Here is a 22,265-nt window from a genome sequence, read left to right as displayed (position 1 = left end):
GGAGGATTGGAGTAGCAAATGTAACACTGTTATTTGAGAAAGGATCCAGAGAAGAATTGGGAAACTCATCTTTTCATCTTTTGTGCACAGCCATCAGCAGCTGAATTTGAGAGGGCCCAATATCCAAATCTGTTCATAATATGATAGGCGACTAGTGTGCCAAATTTGGTGCTTTCCTCACAAAATGCACAATTGTTATGCTATATTTAGCTTATGTTATGCTATAAATAGACCTGTTAGTTTGACTTCAGTTGTGGGAAAAGGGAGTCATTATTTAAGGAATGGAAGGGGAACTATACAAGTCATTTCAAAATGAATGGAGTTCGTCAGCACAGATTTAAGAAGGGAAGGTCATGTTTAACAAATTTATTGCAGTTTTATGAGGCAGTTTGACAAGGTAGATGATGGAAGAGCAGTGGATGTAGTATATCTAGACTTTCAAAAAGCTTTTCACGAGGTACCACAAAAAAGGCTGTTGGCTAAGATGAGGGCTTATAGAGAGGCTGGTAGAGTAGCCAACTGGATTGGAAACTGGCTTAGTGACAGGAATGTCTGTGAGTGGGAGGAAATCTGACTGGGACAATGTAAGTAGTGCGGTATGACAGGGATCAGTTCGAGGACCATTACTATTCATAATTTCCATCAATTATTTAGACAGTGGGGTTAATCGTAAGTTTTCCAAAATTTGCAGGTGACACTAAGTCTGGAGGTAATGCAGAGAGCAAGGAGAGGGGGAGGGGGTGGGAAGATTCGATTCAGGAAATTCTGGATACTTCATGGATTAGGTAAAATATTGGCAGATGCAGCTAAACATAAATAAATGTAAGCTGGTGCTGAGATTGGGTTAATAATGAAAGTATTAACTATTAAATGCGCAAAGGGGCAGTCTTGGAGCATGTGACACAAGATAAGGATCGAGGGGTGGTGAGAGATACCAGTGCCAGGCAGCCGTAGGGTAAGCTAATAGTGTTTTAAGTTGCATTAATCAGGGGACAAATTATAAATCAAAAGAGGTCATGTTAACAAAGTGAGGAAACTGGAATTTAAATCGCACGAATGAAGATCTGCCAATAAAGCTCAGCAACAATCTTGATGAAATCCGCATCAGTATGCAAAAGGGATGCCTAATGAGAAGCAAAATAGATCTCCATTCTTCAGCAAAACTGTTGCTGAAAAGTTATTGAAGGAAGTCAATAATAACAAAAAAGTGTGGCTACAAATATCAGCTACTGAAGGGTATGAAAAGACCACCAAAACCCAAGACCCCGTTCAAAACTAAACCACCAGGTTTGTCAGAACTGAATGCTTATCTCTGGAAGAGAAGAAATGCTACTGCTCCTGGAACGAATCATATTCCATACTTAGTATGGAAGAAATGTCCAAGATCAACAAGGGTGCTACATAAGTTCATATGTAATATATGGAGAACTGCCTCCACACCCAGTAGTTGGAGAGTAGGAGACGCCATCCTGATATCCAAAGAGGAGAATACGAGTAATCCTTCTTGTTTCAGACCCATAACATTGAAGAATTCCAGTAGTAACCTTGGAATGGCTTTCCTTGCACAAAGAACCATTGAGGATCTGACAGAGAATAAATATATTGAAAAATCCATTCAGAAAGGTTTCATGGAAAAAATATCAGGCTGTGTGGAACATTAGGAGGCACTAACTGAAATGCTCCGAGATTTTTTTTTTTTTGTATACCTTGGTCGAGGCTCGTATGAGAGCTAACACACAACTCACAGCAAGGAGGCATGAGACAAGAGGGGCGGGAGTGGAAGGGACAAAACAGTGGGGAACAGACACATTAGGTGAACTGTGGAAGGGAGAGGGATGGGGATGGGACGGGGAACATGGCGAAGAGAAGATGGACATTTCAGGGACTTTCAGGAAGGAAAGCAGGAGAAATGAAGGAAGTGGGCTTGGGTGGATTATCGGGGGTAGAAAAGATCGAGGATTTGGATGGGGGAAGATAAGAGGTGGTGGTGAACAGCTGTTTTGAAAACCTGGAGGGAAGAATGGGAAAGAATAGAGTGAGGAAGTTTATTCCAAAGGCGGGAAAAAAGAGGAATGAAAGAGTGAAGATGAGCAGTGATTTTTGATTTTTGGTAGTTTTACCAGAAGGGGGTTGTTGGCGGACCTTGAGCGCCCTGTGGAAATGTGGTGGGGACAAATCGCAGAGAGAGCAGGGGGGGCAAGGCTGGAGAGGAGTCGGTAGAAGACAGAAAGACCACTGACCAACCTGCGGTGATTGAGTGAGAGGCCCAAAGACTCAGCTTCATTGTGGGAGATGCCGATGATCTTAAATGCCCTGGTTTCGACAGCGTGAAGCTGAGAAAGGTGGGAGGCAGGAGCACCAGCCCAGAGGGGAGAGCAGTACTCCATCAGGCTACAGACAAAAGCTTTGTAAGTGGTCAGGAGCTCAAGAGGGCCGAGGAAGGACTTAGCACGACGGAGGATTCCCAGTCGGCGACTGGCTTTTGAGGCGAGGTTGGAAATGTGACTTTCCCAGGAAAGGTCATGGCAGATAGTGAGACCTAGAAGCTTGAAAGAAAAGACTTCTTCCAGAGGATTGTTGAGAAAGTGGATGGGGGGGTTTTGTAAACGGTCCTTTCGAAGAGACATAGTGAGAGTGTGAGATTTGTCTGGATTGAAAGACATGTTCCATGTGTTGGACCAGTTTGTGATTTTATCCAGATCTGCAGTGAGCGAAGAAGCTGCTGCTTGCCGGTCTGAGGGATGATAGATGGTACGGCAGAGGGTGGAGTCGTCGGCAAAGAGAAATAGAGGATTTTCCAGAGAGTCCGAGAGATCATTGATGAAAACCAGAAAAAGAACAGGGCCCAGAACGCTACCTTGAGGAACTCCAGCCTGCACAGGAAGAGGGGATGAAAGAACTCCATTTAGGGCCACACGTTGACTGTGACAGGAGAGGAAGTCTGCGAGCCATGAGTGGAGATGGCCTTGAATACCATGGGAAGAGAGTTTGGTGAGTCGGGCAGGGTGCCAGACTGTGTCAAAAGCACGTGATATGTCCAGGGATACGGCTCGGATTTCCTGTCTGGCATTGAGGACCTCCATCCATTGATGGGAGAGCAGAAGCAGCATATCCAGGGTAGAGTGACCTGGTCTGAAACCAAATTGATGATTGGAAATCAAGCCATTGGAGAAGAGGAAGGATTTCATGTCTGAAGCGATGATGGATTCCATCACCTTGCTGATGATTGGGAGAAGGCTGATTGGTCTGTAGTTACAGGGATATGTTTTTGCACCTTTTTTATGCAGGGCAGTGATGTTAGCAGATTTCCAAGCAGATGGCAGATGACCTTGGGCAAATGAGAGGGTGAATCGAACAGAGAGAGGGTGAGCAAGAGCAGAAGAGCAGGCTTTGAGGACACGTGGGCTGATGCCGTCTGGACCGGTTGCAGAATCTGACTCGAGGTTTGAAAGCAAGCTCTCCACCTTGTCAGGAGAAAAGGATACAGAGTCCAGGGACAGTTGGGTGCGACTGGGTAAAGTGGGTAGAGATAGTAATGGGTTTAGGACACAAGATTTAGCTGCAAACACCGAGTTTAGACATTCAGCGTTATCACGTGTGGAATCAGCAGTGCGGCCATTTGAGGTAAGGGAGGGGATGGAGGGGGAACATACACCAGAAACAGATTTGATTAAACGCCACCAGGATTTTGAGGAGGGAGAGAGGTTTGAGAGTTCAGACTTGAGATGAGAAAGATGTTGTTTTCTGGCTCTCCTGAGGGTAGATACACACATGTTCCGAGCTTTGTGGAAAGAACTGAGATTGCCCTCAGTTGGGTTTGCTTTCCATGAGGCAAAGGCAAGTTGTTTCAGGGCAACTGCCTCACCACAAGCTTCAGTAAACCAAGGGCGGGAGGAAGGGTAAGACAACTGAACACGAGAGGGGATAAATCTGTGCATGAGGGAGAGCAAGTTTCTTTGAAAGAATTCCCAGGATGAGTTGATGTTTGAGAAAGAAGTGATAGGAGACCAGTCTGTAAGTTTGATGGCTGCTCGGAGACCCTGTCAGTCGGCTTGAGTGAAATGCCAGACTCGACGGCGGTGAGGTGGTTCTCTGATAACAGCCAGAGAGATGTCCACTTTGACAAGGACGTGGTCAGAAGAACCAATTGGAGCGAAGGAAGAGCAGCAGATATTGTCAGTGATGCTAAAAAGAATGGAAAAATCGATCATGACAACCTGGCTTGACTTTCAAAATGCATATGGCACTGTGCCCCATAATCTCATACATTTTGCACTTGAGTGGTACCATATTCCAGTTCATATCAGAAAGATGGTGTTCAAGTACTACGATGAGCTGTTTATATGTGTGAAAACCAAGAACTGGACAACAGATTGGATACGGTGCTATATTAGTGTTTTTCAAGGCTGCCCATTATCTTGCATCCTGTTTCTGGCTGTTTTCATTATTTATCTGGACCTGCTGGACGAGTCCAATCACCTCAGATACTGCATGACTGGATTGGACATCACAACATCTGCCAAAGCATATGCAGATGACCTGACTCTGGTAGCAAAAAATCCAGAAGGATGTCAACAACTCATCAACAAGGTTCAAACTTTCCTTCAGTGGACACAAACCATGAAAGCTAAGCTCGCCAAATGCAAGTTCCAAGCTATGAAGAAAGTCCTTCCAAATGCAGAAAAGAAGCAAGGAGGACATAAGATAACATATAGCCTATGATCTCCAACTCCTCTATGGATATGAGACTTGGACTCTGACCAGGGATTTCAGATGGAGACTTAACTAACTCCTTCGGAACCAGGTCTCTTCGGAGGATCCTTGGCTATCCCGAGTCAGACTTTGTGTCCAACGAGCGGTTGCCTAGAGAGACTCAGATGAGATTTGTTTCCTGTATAGTCCGTGAGCGTCAGTTGCAGCTGTATGGACATGTAGCTCATTTTCCTGATGCTGATCCTGCTCACCAGATTCTCTCAGCGAGGGAGTCTCGTGAGTGGAGGGGGTCAATGGGCCGACCACGTGCCTCATGGTTGCAGCAGGTTGATTGGCATCTCAAGAAGATGAGGATGGGCCAGGCATCTTCCTGGAAGATGGCCATAAGGAGGCCCCTCGAGTACTGGCAGAAAGTGGATGCAGCGATGCGCTACTGATATAAACTGACCTGATCCCCAACTAGAAATCGATTAGAAGCAGATCACAAATATCCACAGTCAATCCATAAGATTCCTTGGAAAGCTGATCTCCGATGATTTGAAAGATGATATCAGACAAATTGTCAAGATGAAGCTGGGAGCAATGTTACAAACAACTGAGAAAAGCAATCTTACTGGAATCATGAAGATGTGGATATACAACAATGCAATTGTGTCAAAAATAACCTGCAGGTTCACCATCGATAACTTCCCAATAACTTACATTGAGTCAAGAGGCAATCTGCACCAAGTACCTGAAAAGACAGGCAGGGGTAAGCAGATCTGTACTTCCAACAGTGCCCTGTACAGGACCAGAAAAACTGTAAAGACTTATGACCTCTGTGAAATGCATGCAGGTCACCAAATACCACTTTAACAATCATTCCAGGGATGGAAAGACCCAAACATTGGATAGGGAGTGTTTAGAAGCAAAGAAAAACAAGGTTTGGTGGAATGGTGTGAAAAGAGTTAGCACGGAAGGAGCGACACCTTATCCTGAATGAAATGTGCAGAAGTCAAACTGACGGAGCAGGATTCAGCTACAGGAAAATCCAAACACTGAAAAGAGACATGACCAGAAGAGAACACAGGAAATGCCTCACTAATTTGGTAAAGGATATCGATGAGGAAGACATGTTGGTCTACCTGTATGGATGTGCTAAAACAAGGACAGTGGTGGAGATGGGATTCTGCCATTCAGACGGATACGTCATAGAAGAAACTCCTCCATGTATGGACACCAGAACTGCTGTCATTCCACATCAACACTATCCATGACCAACTTCCTTCCCCAGACAATCTAAGATTGTGGGGGAAAAACCACCTTGGATCATGTCAACTGTGCCATCATCGCCACTGCACACTACTCCACATTTTGAATGGTTACAGCTACTCACTCCAAAATGGAAGATACAACTGGCACCATGACCATACTCTAAGAGTGATTGCATCAGTTCTGGCTCTTTATGTCAAAGATGCAAATAAGAAGACCAGTATCAAAGCCAAACTCTATTCCCACCATTGCTTTCCATACAGCTGATGGTACATCCTACAGGAACCCAGCCAGCCCTTGCCACATCCACAGGTAGAAACACAGGGCATCCTACAAAAGTCTAATGATTGGATGTTTCTGATGGATGAAGACCATAAGCCAATCGTGTTCCCTCCACAAATCACGGAACATGATAAATGGCCTGACATCACCAAAGACGTGGCATAACTGAGAATGTCATCATTATTTAATTGACAGTCCTGAAGGAGGAGAACCTGTCCAATGCATATGTCAGAAAGAAAAGCAAATAAGAAGACCTGCCAGACTTTTGTGAACATAGAGGATGGTCTGTAAACTACTTTCCAGTAGAAATAGGCAGTAGAGGATTCTACAATCCATATTTCAGAAAATGCCTTGTCTTCTTTGGTCTCCCGAAAGGAGAGAGATGAAGATTGTTGTGGATACAACATCCAAAATGGCCCTCAGAGCGAGCTATGTCTTTTGGCAATGCAGAAGCTCAAAGGTGTTCAGACAAATCGAATTCCTGCCCACACCAGAAATATGCCCTGAGGGAAGTGAGATGGTTGAGCACTCATAAAACTGGTTTAACCCCCCAAAATCTGAAACCTCAGACAATAGTTTTGAGTATAGTTTCAGATTATTGTTCCAGACAAAGAGATATTCTGCAAAAAGGTGAAGATTTTCCCCAAAGTCATCTTTATAGTCATATTATTTCAGGAGTACTCATCCTAAAAGGGGTGATTGGAAGGCTTCAAGGATGATTGCGCTGGTGTTCTACCAATGAATTACCTCTTGTATAGGAATTTAGTGAGGCCTCATTTGGAATATTGTGTTCAGTTTTGGTCACCACATCTGAGGAAGGACATAGCTGCCATGGAGTGATCGTATCATGAAATAACTTTTAAATGAAGGAGTAATGCACAAATATAGTCTGGGATGCATTCATGTGGATGCATCAGGTGGCTTTGATATTTTGCATTCGTAAGTGGATAAATAATTATAAATCAAAACAGATAGTGTTAACACTGTGTCGGTGTTTGCATTCTTCACGAGGATGCCTTTTGAAATTTCAATTGCCGTTAGTTATTAGGTTGGAGTGTTGGGTCGGCAGAGTGTTTTGGCCCATCATTTGTTTTGATTTCAAAAATCTCGGCTCAGCTATAGCATTTTATCTCATTTTATCTCATCCCTGCTAACCATAACTATCTCATCATCCTTAGTTCTCTCATCTCGATTCATCTCTCACCTTCTACCCTCATTCGCCATGTCTCACCACCGTACATCAAAACAGGTCCCATACAGGCTAAAACAAGAGAAGGAAGGACAGAGGCCAGATAAACATCATATTTTTCACCATATCGTTTACATCTTACTCTTTTGGCTTGCAGGGTTATTTTCTTAACTGGCGTCTGTTTACTTGCAAGGAAATACAAGGAAATTGGACACAGGTGGAGGCTATTCAGCCCATCATGCCTGCACGAGCACTATACTCATTTATCAACACAAAGTCCAAAGTAGAAAATGCAAAATTTTATTATTATTATTATTTTTTTTATCTACCAAAGTCTGGTCTGAACTTCTATATCGATGTGAGTCAGATTCTCATCCTGTTATCCTACACATCACTAACAAGCAATAAATCATTGCATAGGGAGGATGTGACATTGGGTAATAAATAAGGGGAGATCAGGATAAAATGTATGGAACAAGTCCTAATCGAAGACTACAACCCTCAACCCCACCTAAAAAATTGGGACATGTAGATTTAACATTTCAGTAATCAATGTTCAATGTGTAGATTTAACTTGACAGATAAGGAGATGAGAGGAGGTGGCCTTGGAACTCTAACATCTGCTTCTGGAGAGAAACTAAATTGATTCTGGGGCTTGTTTGCTAAGATATGAGGAGCAGCTGAAACAAACAGGACTTTTTTTTAATAATAGAAAGGAGGTGATTGCGATGGGATCGATAAAGATGTTTATATTAAAATAATTGCAGAAATAGACAAAATCGGTGCAGAGTATTTTTTTTTATCAGAATGGATACTGATGGGATAAGGGAGCACAGTTGAGAATAAAGAAGAGAGTTAAGATGCTAGTAAGGCAGGGGTCTTTCACAAAGAGTATTGAATGCATGGAATTGTCTCCCTGCAAGGGCAGTGAGAGTGGAGTCAGTGGAGAGTTTTAAAATTGAGATGGATAGGTATTTGGAAGTAGTTGGGATGGGTGAGTACTGAGATGTTGGCACAATTTCATAAGCTTGATGGGCCTAATGGCCTCCTCCTGCATTGAATTTCCTTGCAAATCCTCGTACATTTTCAAAAATGCCCGATCAAAATGAGCATCATAAAAGTAAAAAAATTAGGCCGCAGATCCGGAAGCTCACCTGGATCAGGAACAACAGCCACTAAAAAACCCCACAGACCGCCTTCGATCCTGATTTTTATTTATTTATTCCGTGAACAAACTTTGGTACATCACGAGTGATGAAGGTTGTGCTCAAGTATCATCGAAACGGTGTGTGTACTTTCTGAGAAGAAAGCAAATACCTAATTTTGGGGGTAATCCCCACCCCCACCCCCTTACACTCCCTTAGACCTCGATGTTTTTTTCTTTAAATGGCATCAATAAACTTTGGTATATCACAGGTGATGAAGGTTGTGGTCAGGTTTCATAGAAATCATGTGTGTAGTTTCAGAGAAGAAAGCAAACATATTGTTGGGGGAAATCCCCCTTGCACCCAGATTTTTTTTAATGTTGTGAACAAACTTTGGTACATCATGGGTGATGAAGGTTGTGGTCAAATTTCATCGAAACTGTGTGTGTAGTTTCAGAGAAAAAAGCAAATACCTATTTTGTGGGGTTAAATCTGGATCCACTTTAACCCCCAGTAGACCCCTTACACCCCAATTTTTTCTTTTCATGCTGTGAACAATTTTGAGTTGTAACACACCAAATATAATTTTAGCTAAGTGTGGTCACAATGCCATCAGCAGTTTAGGAGACTAAGTTGCAAGTGTTTACGGATGGACGGACGACTCGCCACCCCATAAGCTCCCTGGAACTACATTCCAGGTGAGCTAATGAACAGTACCTGGATTTAATAAAAACATTACACTTTATAAGTGTGTAGTTTGCAAGCGTCTCGTTTTTTTTAACAGAAAATAAACAATACAAACAATAAGTTATTAAAAAAGGAAATGGAAAACATCAAATGCTTATTATCATCACAAACAATATTGCTAACCATTGGTTTTTTTTTTCTGGTTGGAGATAAGTTGTCCAACAAAACACAAATCACCCACTCCATCAAATGCACAGTATATTGATGCATCGGAACTTTACTTGTTAATTTCCCAACTGTTTGAGTTCAAAATATTTACTGCTCTCTTCTTGATCTTATCTTATACATTTCCTCCCTTTCCTTCCCTGCAAAATGTAAAGTGACTATAGAGTTATACAAAAAAAATTTTGTTTGTTTTTGCCCATGTAAGGGAAGCCGAGATCAAAACAATTTTTTTGTTTCACAAACATCCTCGCTGGAATGCATGCTTCTCAGTTTCATCACCTTTGCACCACTCATTTATTTCCTGCCGTTTTATTCCCTCAAGTGCTTTGTTATTCGGTACAGTTTAGCTAAAAGGGATAGGATTTCCTTGAAATTGTGAGCTGGAATCTTGCTGTGCAACCCAACGAAATGTGATAGTTCACATTAGCTTCAGGGAATTGTAAAGTTGCTGTCAGATTGCACACCATACTGTACCTTAATGGTGCCAGAAGACAGATTAACGAATAATGGTGACAGACAACACCAAGCTCTATAATACAGATAGCATAACTACCTCCTGGGAAGTAGAATGAAAAAAAACAACCCCCAAAAAACTTACATTATTCCCCCATCCAAAATCTTGATCTTTACTACCCCCGTTAATCCACCCCAAACCCACCAGCTTCAAATTCCCTGCTTTCCTTCCTGAAAGTCCCTGTAATATCCATCTTGTTTGCCCTGTGTACCCCTCCCCATCCCTCTCCCTTCCACAGATCTCCAATTGTATTTGTTCCCTCTCCCACTCCTCTTGTCTCCTACCTTGTATGTTTCTGTGTATCAGCTCTTAGATGAGCCTCAACATGGTATACAATTTTTTTTTTTTAAACAATCTCAAACAATGATGTCTTTCAGGGATGTAACTTGTTACGAAGTCTGGCAGATGTGTCACAGCACGTAAAATAACATCCAACAAGTCGGGATAATATATTTCCATTCAGGCAGGGAGGTTTTATTTCATGATGCAGTTCTTGATCTCATTTTCCTGAACTGATGCCTTTGGAAAAGAACTTATTTATGGCTGTGAAAATGTTTTTCAGGGGAGACACTTTGACTTGCTCTTGCATGGGTAGGACATGACATTTGGTAATAAAGAAGAGATACATCAGGATAAAATGTATGGAACAAGTCTGAATCGTCGACACAGCCCCCAACCCCATCTACTAATTGGGACGTGCATATTTAATATTGAAATGTTAAATAAATAAGTGTAGAAAGATAAAAGGTATATGAATAAATAAATAATTCAAGGTGGTATGTTGGTGGCAGTGATGGAAACTACTACTACAACTACTACCACAACCACTACTACTAGTTTAACAACCATCTTCCATATTAGGGGTTTCATCTGCTTCGTCCTGTCAAAAACATCCTCCTCCACTATCCCCACCAACTGCAAATCTTTACTGATTACATCCTTCCAGGAGTGTGTGTTATGGTGTAAAAAACCGACTCCAGCTACTTTAGAATGGGAAAACCAACCAACACGTTTATTGCGTGACTTGCACATCATCAAAAAAACATGACACTACCCTCCCTGCCGTCGAGCACCCCGACCCCTGACTTATGGCAACGTTAAACTCTCCAGTAAAACACGATGGTCGCGCATCACCAACCGTAACAAAAGCACATAACTGAACATTACATTTTCCCCTCTTTTCTTCTCCAGGCACAACAGGTTCAGGGCCCCCTCCATTGGTCCCAACATCTGAACTGGAGGGCCAGGAAGCAGTTCCATGGTGACCAAAGGGTACCGGCTGAGGTTCTGGAGGTGGTACTTTGCACAGCCGGCTGGCATGCCACCGGGACCAGTCCTGGAGCTGGAATGTGGCTGGTCCAAGCTGGCGACTAACACATAGAGGGAGGACCAGAAGGACTGGAGCTTGTCGCTATGGTGGGGCCACTTAGACCTTTTTTTTTTTTTTTTTTTTTTGTATACCTTGGTCGAGGCTCGTATGAGAGCTAACACACAACTCACAGCAAGGTGGCATGAGACAAGAGGGGCGGGAGTGGAAGGGACAAAACAGTGGGGAACAGACACATTAGGTGAACTGTGGAAGGGAGAGGGATGGGGATGGGACGGGGAACATGGCGAAGAGAAGATGGACATTTCAGGGACTTTCAGGAAGGAAAGTAGGAGAAATGAAAGAAGTGGGCTTGGGTGGATTATCGGGGGTAGAAAAGATCGAGGATTTGGATGGGGGAAGATAAGAGGTGGTGGTGAACAGCTGTTTTGAAAGCCTGGAGGGAAGAATGGGAAAGAATAGAGTGAGGAAGTTTATTCCAAAGGCGGGAAAAAGAGGAATGAAAGAGTGAAGATGAGCAGTGATTCGTGATTTTGGTAGTTTTACCAGAAGGGGTTGTTGGCAGACCTTGAGCGCCCTGTGGAAATGTGGTGGGGACAAATCGCAGAGAGAGCAGGGGGGCAAGGCTGGAGAGGAGTCGGTAGAAGACAGAAAGACCACCGACCAACCTGCGGTGATTGAGTGAGAGGCCCAAAGACTCAGCTTCATTGCGGGAGATGCCGATGATCTTAAATGCCCTGGTTTCGACAGCGTGAAGCCGAGAAAGGTGGGAGGCAGGAGCACCAGCCCAGAGGGGAGAGCAGTACTCCATCAGGCTATGGACAAAAGCTTTGTAAGTGGTCAGGAGCTCAAGAGGGCCGAGGAAGGACTTAGCACGACGGAGGATTCCCAGTCGGCGACTGGCTTTTGAGGCGAGGTTGGAAATGTGACTTTCCCAGGAAAGGTCATGGCAGATAGTGAGACCTAGAAGCTTGAAAGAAAAGACTTCTTCCAGAGGATTGTTGAGAAAGTGGATGGGGGGTTTTGTAAACGGTCCTTTCGAAGAGACATAGTGAGAGTGTGAGATTTGTCTGGATTGAAAGACATGTTCCACGTGTTGGACCAGTTTGTGATTTTATCCAGATCTGCAGTGAGCGAAGAAGCTGCTGCTTGCCGGTCTGAGGGATGACAGATGGTACGGCAGAGGGTGGAGTCGTCGGCAAAGAGAAATAGAGGATTTTCCAGAGAGTCCGAGAGATCATTGATGAAAACCAGAAAAAGAACAGGGCCCAGAACGCTACCTTGAGGAACTCCAGCCTGCACAGGAAGAGGGGATGAAAGAACTCCATTTAGGGCCACACGTTGACTGCGACAGGAGAGGAAGTCTGCGAGCCATGAGTGGAGATGGCCTTGAATACCATGGGAAGAGAGTTTGGTGAGTATGGCAGGGTGCCAGACTGTGTCAAAAGCACGTGATATGTCCAGGGATACGGCTCGGATTTCCTGTCTGGCATTGAGGACCTCCATCCATTGATGGGAGAGCAGAAGCAGCATATCCAGGGTAGAGTGACCTGGTCTGAAACCAAATTGATGATTGGAAATCAAGCCATTGGAGAAGAGGAAGGATTTCATATCTGAGGCGATGATGGATTCCATCACCTTGCTGATGATTGGGAGAAGGCTGATTGGTCTGTAGTTATAGGGATCTGTTTTTGCACCTTTTTATGCAGGGCAGTGATGTTAGCAGATTTCCAAGCAGATGGCAGATGACCTTGGGCAAATGAGAGGGTGAATAGAACAGAGAGAGGGTGAGCAAGAGCAGAAGAGCAGGCTTTGAGGACACGTGGGCTGATGCCGTCTGGACCGGTTGCAGAATCTGACTCGAGGTTTGAAAGCAAGCTTTCCACCTTGTCAGGAGAAAAGGATACAGAGTCCAGGGACAGTTGGGTGCAACTGGGTAAAGTGGGTAGAGATAGTGATGGGTTTAGGACACAAGATTTAGCTGCAAACACCGAGTTTAGACATTCAGCTTTATCACGTGTGGAATCAGCAGTGCGGCCATTTGAGGTAAGGGAGGGGATGGAGGGGGAACATACACCAGAAACAGATTTGATTAAACGCCACCAGGATTTTGAGGAGGGAGAGAGGTTTGAGAGTTCAGACTTGAAATGAGAAAGATGTTGTTTTCTGGCTCTCCTGAGGGTAGATACACACTTGTTCCGAGCTTTGTGGAAAGAACTGAGATTGCCCTCAGTTGGGTTTGCTTTCCATGAGGCAAAGGCAAGTTGTTTCAGGACAACTGCCTCGCCACAAGCTTCAGTAAACCAAGGGCGGGAGGAAGGGTAAGACAACTGAACACAAGAGGGGATAAATCTGTGCATGAGGGAGAGCAAGTTTCTTTGAAAGAATTCCCAGGATGAGTTGATGTTTGAGAAAGTAGTGATAGGAGACCAGTCTGTAAGTTTGATGGCTGCTCGGAGACCCTGCCAGTCGGCTTGAGTGAAATGCCAGACTCGACGGCAGTGAGGTGGTTCTCTGATAACAGCCAGAGAGATGTCCACTTTAATAAGGACGTGGTCAGAAGAACCAATTGGAGCGAAGGAAGAGCAGCAGATATTGTCAGGGAAATTTGTCAAAATCAGATCCAGAAGAGATGGAGTACCATTGGTTGAGATCCGGGTCGGGAAGTTGACCGATTGAGTCAGTCCCAATGAGTCGCAGAAAGCTTTTGCTGAGGTGCCATGGCAGGTGAGAGAGGTACCCACACCTAGCCAACTGGCGTGATGACAATTGAAGTCACCACATAAGAGGAAGAGAGAGTTTGGATGAGAAGATAGAAGATGGTCCATGTTTTCGGATAGTGAGATGTAGATGGAGTCATCACTGTTCGGTGGACGGTACAGTACACATATAAACATGAGGTGGGAGTGGAGGGGAAGCCGAAGCCAGAGGTATTCCTGGGGGTGTGGGGGAGTGAGAGCAGTGCATGGAGAGTGAGGAATAGAGTCTTTGATGAAGAGAGCAACACCTCCACCAGGACGAGGCTCAGGTCTGTCATACCGTAAGAGGGAGTAGCCAGGGAGAGATACTTGGGAGTCAGACACGTCTTGGGAGAGGAAAGTTTCTGTTAGGCAGATAATGTCTGGTTTGTCAGTGGCAACCTGTATGTGACCTTACCCAGTCCGAGACACATATGCCAGGCAACTTAACTCTGCGAGCTCTGTCTCCTCCATGCTGTGCTGGTGCTGACTGACTCTGGTGTGAACATCAAGTGTGGGAAGTTGAGCTTTTGGTGGATGTAGCAAATCCAGTGGCAGTTTCAGCTCCTGCCCAAACATCAGCAGCACTGGCGAGACCCTTGTGGTGGTGTGCTGCGTTGCTCTGTAGTGCAGGAGGGTCTGGAGGAGAGCTGTCTGAAATTATCAACCTTGGGCCAGATTCACTAGTGTGCCTTCCTTGAGGGTTTGATTAAACCACTCGACCCCCCCCCCCCCCATTGGCCTGTGGGTGATAGACAGCTGCACGGATGTGCTTGATCCCCCTGTCACTGAGGAAGGTGGAGAACTCGACAGAGATGAACTGTGGCCCATTATCTGTAATAATGATCCGAGGCAGCCCCCAATGGGAGATGACAGTGTCAAGGATGTTGATTATGACCTGGGAGGTTACTGAGCCCACCGGGAAGACCTCAGGCCATTTGGAATGGAGATCGTAGATGCCAATGAGGGAGCGCTGGTGGTGGGGTATGCCATGGATTTCCCCGCAGATATCCATCTGCAGGTGGTCCCAGGGTTTAGAAGGTCAGGTCAGCGGTTGCAGGGGCGGTGGGGCAGGTTGGCCCATTTTCCCACTGAGCAGGCAAGCTGCACAGTCCCTGACCATTACCTCCACATTGTGGTCAATACCAGGCCACCACACCAGGTCCTGGCAATGCTGCTTCACTCTGACGATACCCGGGTGTCCCTCATGCGCCATAGCCAGCACTCGTGCACGCAGAGCATATAGTATGACTGTGCAGTGACCTCGAGCCACACAGGTGTCGTTGCACACAAAGGGAGAGCTTGCTTGAGTACTTAAGCCACTTGGCAAGTGCTCCACAAGAAATTTGTTACCTGAAAACAGCACCCCTGGTCTTTTTCGGTCTACCTTCAATACAGCTGTTCACCACCATCTCAGATCACCCCCAATCCAAAACCATGATCTTTTCTACCCAAGCAAATAACCCCCTTCCATTCCCACCCACCCCAAGCCCTCCTTTCAAACACTCCAGTGAGTTTCCTACTGTATCCATATTGTTACGGCTGTGAAAATTCACAAACAACCATTCAGGTCCCGTAGGTGAGATAACTCTGAAGTACATGTGTAGTTAGCCCAAATCCGTTGTCGAGAGGGAATTTATGTGATTCATTCGGGCTGCGATCCTTTGAGATAGCCGTTTTTCTTTTTCTATTGTTATTTTAAACGACAAACCTCCCCGCAAACAATAGTCGGGTCAATCTACAACAAAAAATAGCCTTACCCCAAAAAATTGATACAAAAGGTTTTTTAACAGTTTTGGGTAGGGTTTGACCTCCAAAATAACAAACTAAAAATCTACTCAAATCCACCTACCGGAAAGGGCCTATTTTCAAGATGGCGTCCAAAATGGCCGCCATGGGCTTAAATTGCCATAGAATGGGCACTAGTTGGCCTATATTTGCGATTTTTGTGTCAATTTCTATGTTTCGGAGGTCAACAAATCTATTGAAATCATTTTCAAAGTTGATCAGTGATGGGAAAGCCTTAAATCCAAGATGGCGTCCAAAATGGATGGCGTAATAAGTTCTGGGTGGGTCTAAGCCCTGATCTTGTCATCGAACAGACCTTGATGAGATCCCTGAAGAGCACTGATGGCCTAACACGCGGAAGTGGGATGGGTGAAGAATAACGGTCTCTATGGACAATGTCAATGCCGGTCACGTCGGAATATAACAGTGCGATGCAGGAATTCACTGATCTTTTGTACACGATTAGTGAACAACACAAGGAATCTAGTGGCGCAAGGATGGAAAGAGATGCTTCTGACCTAGCCAAAATCAGTTCAAAACTCAGTGAATGCTCTCCGTTTTCTCCAGATCCCTCACTAAGAAATGTTGTGACTGGAGTGGTGGCCGCGTCGGATGTGAATGTCCACGAGCATAAGTCTGTTGGAGAGAAGATTATGGAAAGTATGGTCAATAAACCCGCTTTCACATCTTCCTTCAAACGAAAAGGCAGAGCCAAAACACTTGGAGATGTATCTTCAGTCAAACTTGGTCCAGACAGAGCAATTGACCCTGCTCTACTCTTTCAAAGATTTCTTGTTGTGTCAAAAACAGGAGACATTTCGTTGGAAGATGTCATGGGCTATGAGCTGAGCCCATTTCCCCCTGCCCTGTTTGAGGGTATAGGTATTTTCAGAAAGGCTGACAAACCTCAATTAGTTCAAGCTATCAGAGACCATTCTGCCAAAGTGTCAAATGATACCGTGTCTGACTCTGTTCCCCAAACTGAGCACTATGTTCTTGATGGTGGCTCCTTGCTGCATCGTTTGTCATGGACAGCCGGGGACAGTTTCAATGTGATAGCCAAGTCGTATGCTGACTTCACTATTCGTCACTATGGAAAAGCAACAGTCGTTTTTGATGGTTATGATGATGGACCATCTATTAAGAACAATACACACAAGCGCTGTGGCCATATTGTTCATCCCGAAGTCAGCTTCACACCTGGAACAGAATTCTCTGGCAAAAAGGATGAGTTCCTGTCCAGGAGCTCCAACAAGCAACAGCTCATCAACCTCATCAGTGAGGAAATGAAGAAAATTGGCTTGAACGTAATTCATGCACCAGGGGATGCCAATGTAGACATAGTAAAAGCGGCAGTGACATCGTCATACCAACAATCAACTACCCTGATTGGAGAAGATACAGATCTGTTGGTGCTATTATTGCATTACGCTAGTGTCGACAGCAAAGAACTGTATTTTCGTTCTGACAATTCATCCAGGAACTGGAAGGTGCACAATATCAACCAGTTGAAAGTATCATTGGGTGAAGAGCTATGCCCACATCTTCTCTTCCTTCATGCCTTTACTGGGTGTGACTCGACATCTCGAGTATTTGGAATTGGAAAAAAGTCAGCATTTCAGAAACTGGCAAAGGGGGATTCAGCAATCAAGACTTGTGCAAACACCTTCCTTGTCCTCAACCAAACAAGAGACATGGTCGTGGAAAACGGCAACAATGCCATGAAAGTATTATTTGGAGGACATCCCTGTGATTCCCTCGCCAAGTTGCGATATAATGTCTTTGTGAAGAAACTGGCTTCAGCTAAGTCGTTTGTCACCCCAGAACGTCTGCCAGCAACAGCGTCTTCAACAAGGTTTCACTCTCTGAGAGTATACTATCAGATTATGGTCTGGATGGGGAGGAATGGAAACTTGAAGGCAACAGACTGTGGTTGGAAACTGGAGTACAATAAACTAGTTCCAGTCATGTCAGACAAGGACGCTGCTCCAGAAAAGTTGTTGAAGATGATCCGATGCAACTGCACAACTGGCTGTAGAACAAGTCGCTGTAGCTGTAGGGGATACGGTCTGCCATGCCACAGCGTCTGCGGACCCTGTCAACTTGATACATGCGAAAATCCTTTCAACAAGACAGTATCGGAGGACGAAGAGGAAGCATAGTTTATCTATGGTAAATGCTACTTCAATGAACGAACTTTCGTTGATGTTTTCGATTTACCCTAACTTGAAGGCATTTTAATTGAAAGTACGTTCTAGAGGAAATGGTGATCATTGTGAGAGCCGATTAATTTATTACTTTCTAAATTACCAAAGCATATTTTTATTTATGTTATGCACAAGATGGTCAATTAATTCTGATCACTACACATGGGAAAACTTTTCAGGTAGACACTATTTGAAGGATTGGGCATGACCTCCAAAACATAGGAATAAACACAAACACTACAAATGTAGTCCATTTATTGCCTGTTTTAAAACAAGTACATGCCCATGGTGGCCATTTGGGGGGGGCATTTTGGACGCCATCTTGAATTCAAGGCTTTTCCATCACTGATCAACTTTGAAAATGATATCAGTGGATTTGTTGACCGCCAACACATAGAAATCGACACATATATCACACATGCACGGTATTTATTGACAATTTAGTAGCAATTTTATGCCCATGGTGGCCATTTTGGGGGCCATTTTGGACGCCATCTTGGATTTAAGGTTTCTCCCATCACTGATCAGCTTTGAAAATGGTTTCATTCGATTTGTTGACCTCCAAAACATAGAAATTGACACAAAAATCACAAATGTAGGCTAGCTATTACACATTCTATGGAAATTTAAGCCCACGGCGGCCATTTTGGACGCCATATTGAAAATAGGCCCTTTCCGGAAGGTGGATTTGAGTAGATTTTTAGTATGTTATTTTGGAGGTCAAAACCGACCCAAAACCGTTGAAAAACCTTTTGTATCAATTTTTTTGGGGTCAAACCACAAATTTACTCTACTACAACAACCGCCACCTGTCCTGTGTCACGTGATTGGGTTTTCGTACACTCCTGCCACCCCTAGCGGGCGAGGCATGATATACGAAAACCCAATCACGTGACACAGCACACTGTGTTTTAAGGACAACGTGTGTTTGAATTGTCACAAGGTGGGTCATTTGGCGCGTGTGTGCCGTGGGGCGCCGGCCGCCGTTAAGGTCATGGACGGCGATGTGCGAGGCGACTCGGGGCGGAACCAGCGGCCGTTGATGGACCTGTTTTCAATTGGCCCGGCGACGGCGCGCCCGATGACGGTGGAAGTCGAAGTGAACGAAACGCCGATCACGTTCCAGGTCGATACGGGAGCAGCGGTGTCGCTCATTGGCGAACAGACCGCGCGTAGACTCAACGGCTTGAAGCTTATCAGGTCAAACCTCACGCTGTTCACGTACACCCGCGAGAAGATAACGCCAGTCGGGATGGCAGACGTGTCTGTGCGGTATCAAGGCCAGGTCGCCACGCTTCGGGTGTACGTCGTGCGGGGGAGGGGACCGTCTCTCCTCGGCCGAGTTTGGATGGCCCGCATCAGGCTAGACTGGGCCACAGTTCACCTTGTGCAACCCGTGCCGAGCCAGTGGGAGGATCAGTTGGAGGAGATTCTTCAAAGACATCAAGGGTTGTTTAGCGACGACCTTGGGAAACTCAAGGGCATGGAGGCAAAACTCTTCTTGAAGGAGGGGGTGGTTCCTCGGTTTTGTAAACCGCGTCCGGTGCCGTATGCCCTGCGGGACAAGGTCAAGGGTGAACTGAATAGGCTGGAGGCCTGTGGAGTGATCGAACGGGTGTCGTGCTCGGATTGGGCCACCCCGGTTGTCACGGTGCTGAAACGGAATGGAGACGTCCGATTGTGCGGGGACTTCAAATCCACGGTTAACCCGGGGCTCAGCGTGGAGCAATATCCATTGCCATCAATCGATGAAATATATGCGCGATTGGCGGGGAGTCAATACTTCACGAAGCTAGACCTGCGTGATGCATATTTTCACCTGCCGATGGATCCCGGGAGTAGCGAGCTTTTGACAATCAACACGTGTCAAGGACTCTATCGATATACCCGACTCTGTTTTGGGATTGCTTCGGCCCCAGCTTTGTGGCAGAAAGCCATGGATCAGGTTTGCATTGGCCTGCCCGCTCAGACCTACCTGGACGATGTGCTCATTGCAGGGAAAACTGCGGACGAGCATCTTGCGAACATTGCCCAAGTGCTGACAAAGCTAGAAGCGTGTGGCCTGCGCTTGAACAGGGGCAAGTGCGCGTTCTTCAAGCAGCGCTTGGAATACCTCGGGCACATCATCACGCCGGAGGGGCTGTTGAAAGGTCCTCGGAAGGTGGAGGCGATTCATCACATGCCGCCGCCTCGCGACAAGACGCAGCTGCACTCGTTCATTGGTATAGCCCAGTATTACCAAAGGTTCGTGCGCGGGCTCAGCTCACAACTTGCGCCGTTGACGCGGTTGCTCAGGAAGGACGAGTGCTGGGCTTGGGGGCCTGCACACCAGGCGTCGTTCGACCGCGTCAAGCGGCTGCTCACAGAGGATACGGTCCTCGTGCACTACGAGCCTGCGCGTCCGCTCCTATTGGCATGCGACAGCTCTGCATATGGCATCGGGGCGGTGCTCTCCCACAGGATGGACGATGGTTCCGAGCGGCCTGTTTGTTTTGCATCCTGGACCCTGTCCACAGCAGAGCGCGGATATGCCCAGATTGAGTGTGAGGCTCTCAGCCTCGTCTGGGGTGTGTGGAGGTTTCATCAATACCTGCTGGGGCGTATTTCATCAATACATTTCACTTTGCAGACGGATCACAAACCGCTTCAATTCATCCTGAGACCCGAACGCGGGGTGCCGGTGGTAGCAGCCGCGCGAATACAGCGGTGGTGTCTGTTTCTGGGTGCTTACGATTATGATATTCAGTTCCGAAGCACCGAGAAGCATGCTAACTGTGACGGGCTCTCACGCTTGCCGTGTGCGGAGGGTCCAGCTGCGTCTGAGTTGGCCGACCGGGTCGATGTGTTCGCGCTGGGCCAGGTCCAAAGCGGGCCGGTCACGGCCAGGCAGGTCGCGGTGGAATCGGCTCGTGATCCGGTGCTTGCCCGTGTCGTCCAGGCGATTTCTACGGGGAATTGGAGCGATCTGCCTTCGACACCGGCATTTCAACCTTTCACGTCACGCACATCGGAGCTGTCGTTGGTCCAACGGTGCGTAATGTGGGGAATGAGGACGGTGATTCCACCGAGGTTCAGGCAGCGGTGTTTGGAAGAACTGCATGTCAGTCACCTTGGCATAGTGAAGACCAAGAGTCTTGCTCGTAGCCTGTTGTGGTGGCCGGGGTTGGACAAAGACATTGAGCAGTTGGTTAAGCGTTGCGCCGCGTGCCAGACAGATGCTGATAACCCGCGTCGAGCTTCGGGTCTCTGGCCTGTGCCAGACCGAGCTTGGCAGAGGGTCCATGTAGATTTTGCGGGACCGGTTAATGGCAAAATGTTTTTGATTGTGATCGATGCATTCTCTAAATGGCCGGAGGTTGTAGTAATGCAGCATACATCAGCAAACATTACAGTAGAGAAACTGCGGACGATCTTTGCTAATAAAGGGTTGCCGGAGATCCTGGTCTCTGATAATGGTCCGCAGTTCCTCGCGGGTGTATTTGATGAGTTTATGCGCCAGAATGGTATTCGACATCTAAGGTCCGCACCGTATCATCCTGAAACGAATGGCCAAGCTGAGTCGTTTGTCAAGATGTTGAAGCGGGCTTTGTGCAGGGGGGATGTTGCACCTGTGCAGACGGTGGTCGATGTCTTTTTGCTCCATTACAGGAACGCAGTTCATCCTGTCACGGGTGATTCGCCTGCCATTCGTCTCTATGGACGGGCATTGCGGTCCAGGCTGGATTTGCTGCGACCTGGAGGGTCGGGGAGTGGGGCAATGTCGCGTCCGACGCGGCTGCGCAGCTTCGAGGTGGGGCAGCGGGTAATGGTGCGCGATTATTTCCACGGTTCCAAATGGGTGCCGGCGGTGGTCTCTGTGGTGCTGGGGCCGGCGAATTGCATGGTGCGGACTGATGGTGGGGATGTGTGGAAGCGGCACGTGGACCAAATGCATGATCGCTGTTCAGCGTCGCCCCCCCCCCCCACACCTCCCCGGGCCGAACGATGCGGGACCCCCACCGGTAGTATCGCCGGCACCTGACGTTGTATCGCCGGGGCTGGTTGGGCCGACGCCAAGGGGGTCTTCCCCTGATGCCGTCCTACCCGGGGACGTCGGGCAGGCTGGGCGGTCGGGGGTGGCTGGTGTTGCGGAAAGTGCGAGTCCGGCCAGGGTGTCACCTCGACCGAGCCAGGTGGCGTCTGAGCCTGGGCTGTCTGGC

The 22,265-nt window shown here is 46.5% G+C and overlaps 1 protein-coding gene across 2 annotated transcripts in view; it reads right to left on the bottom strand.

Moving 5' to 3' along the window:
- The window catches only part of LOC147024610 (lysophosphatidic acid receptor 1-A-like), a 65,931-nt gene that overhangs the window by 29,347 nt on the left and 14,319 nt on the right, over positions 1-22,265 (bottom strand). The gene's annotated exons all lie outside the window — the stretch shown is intronic.

The sequence above is a fragment of the Eptatretus burgeri genome, chromosome 6 (genome assembly GCF_056783735.1).
Source record: "Eptatretus burgeri isolate ZD-2024b chromosome 6, Ebu_testis_v1, whole genome shotgun sequence".
Classification (NCBI taxonomy): Eukaryota; Metazoa; Chordata; class Myxini; order Myxiniformes; family Myxinidae; genus Eptatretus; species Eptatretus burgeri.
Note: the sequence above shows the minus strand (reverse complement) of the source record. Positions and strands in the feature narration are given on the sequence as shown.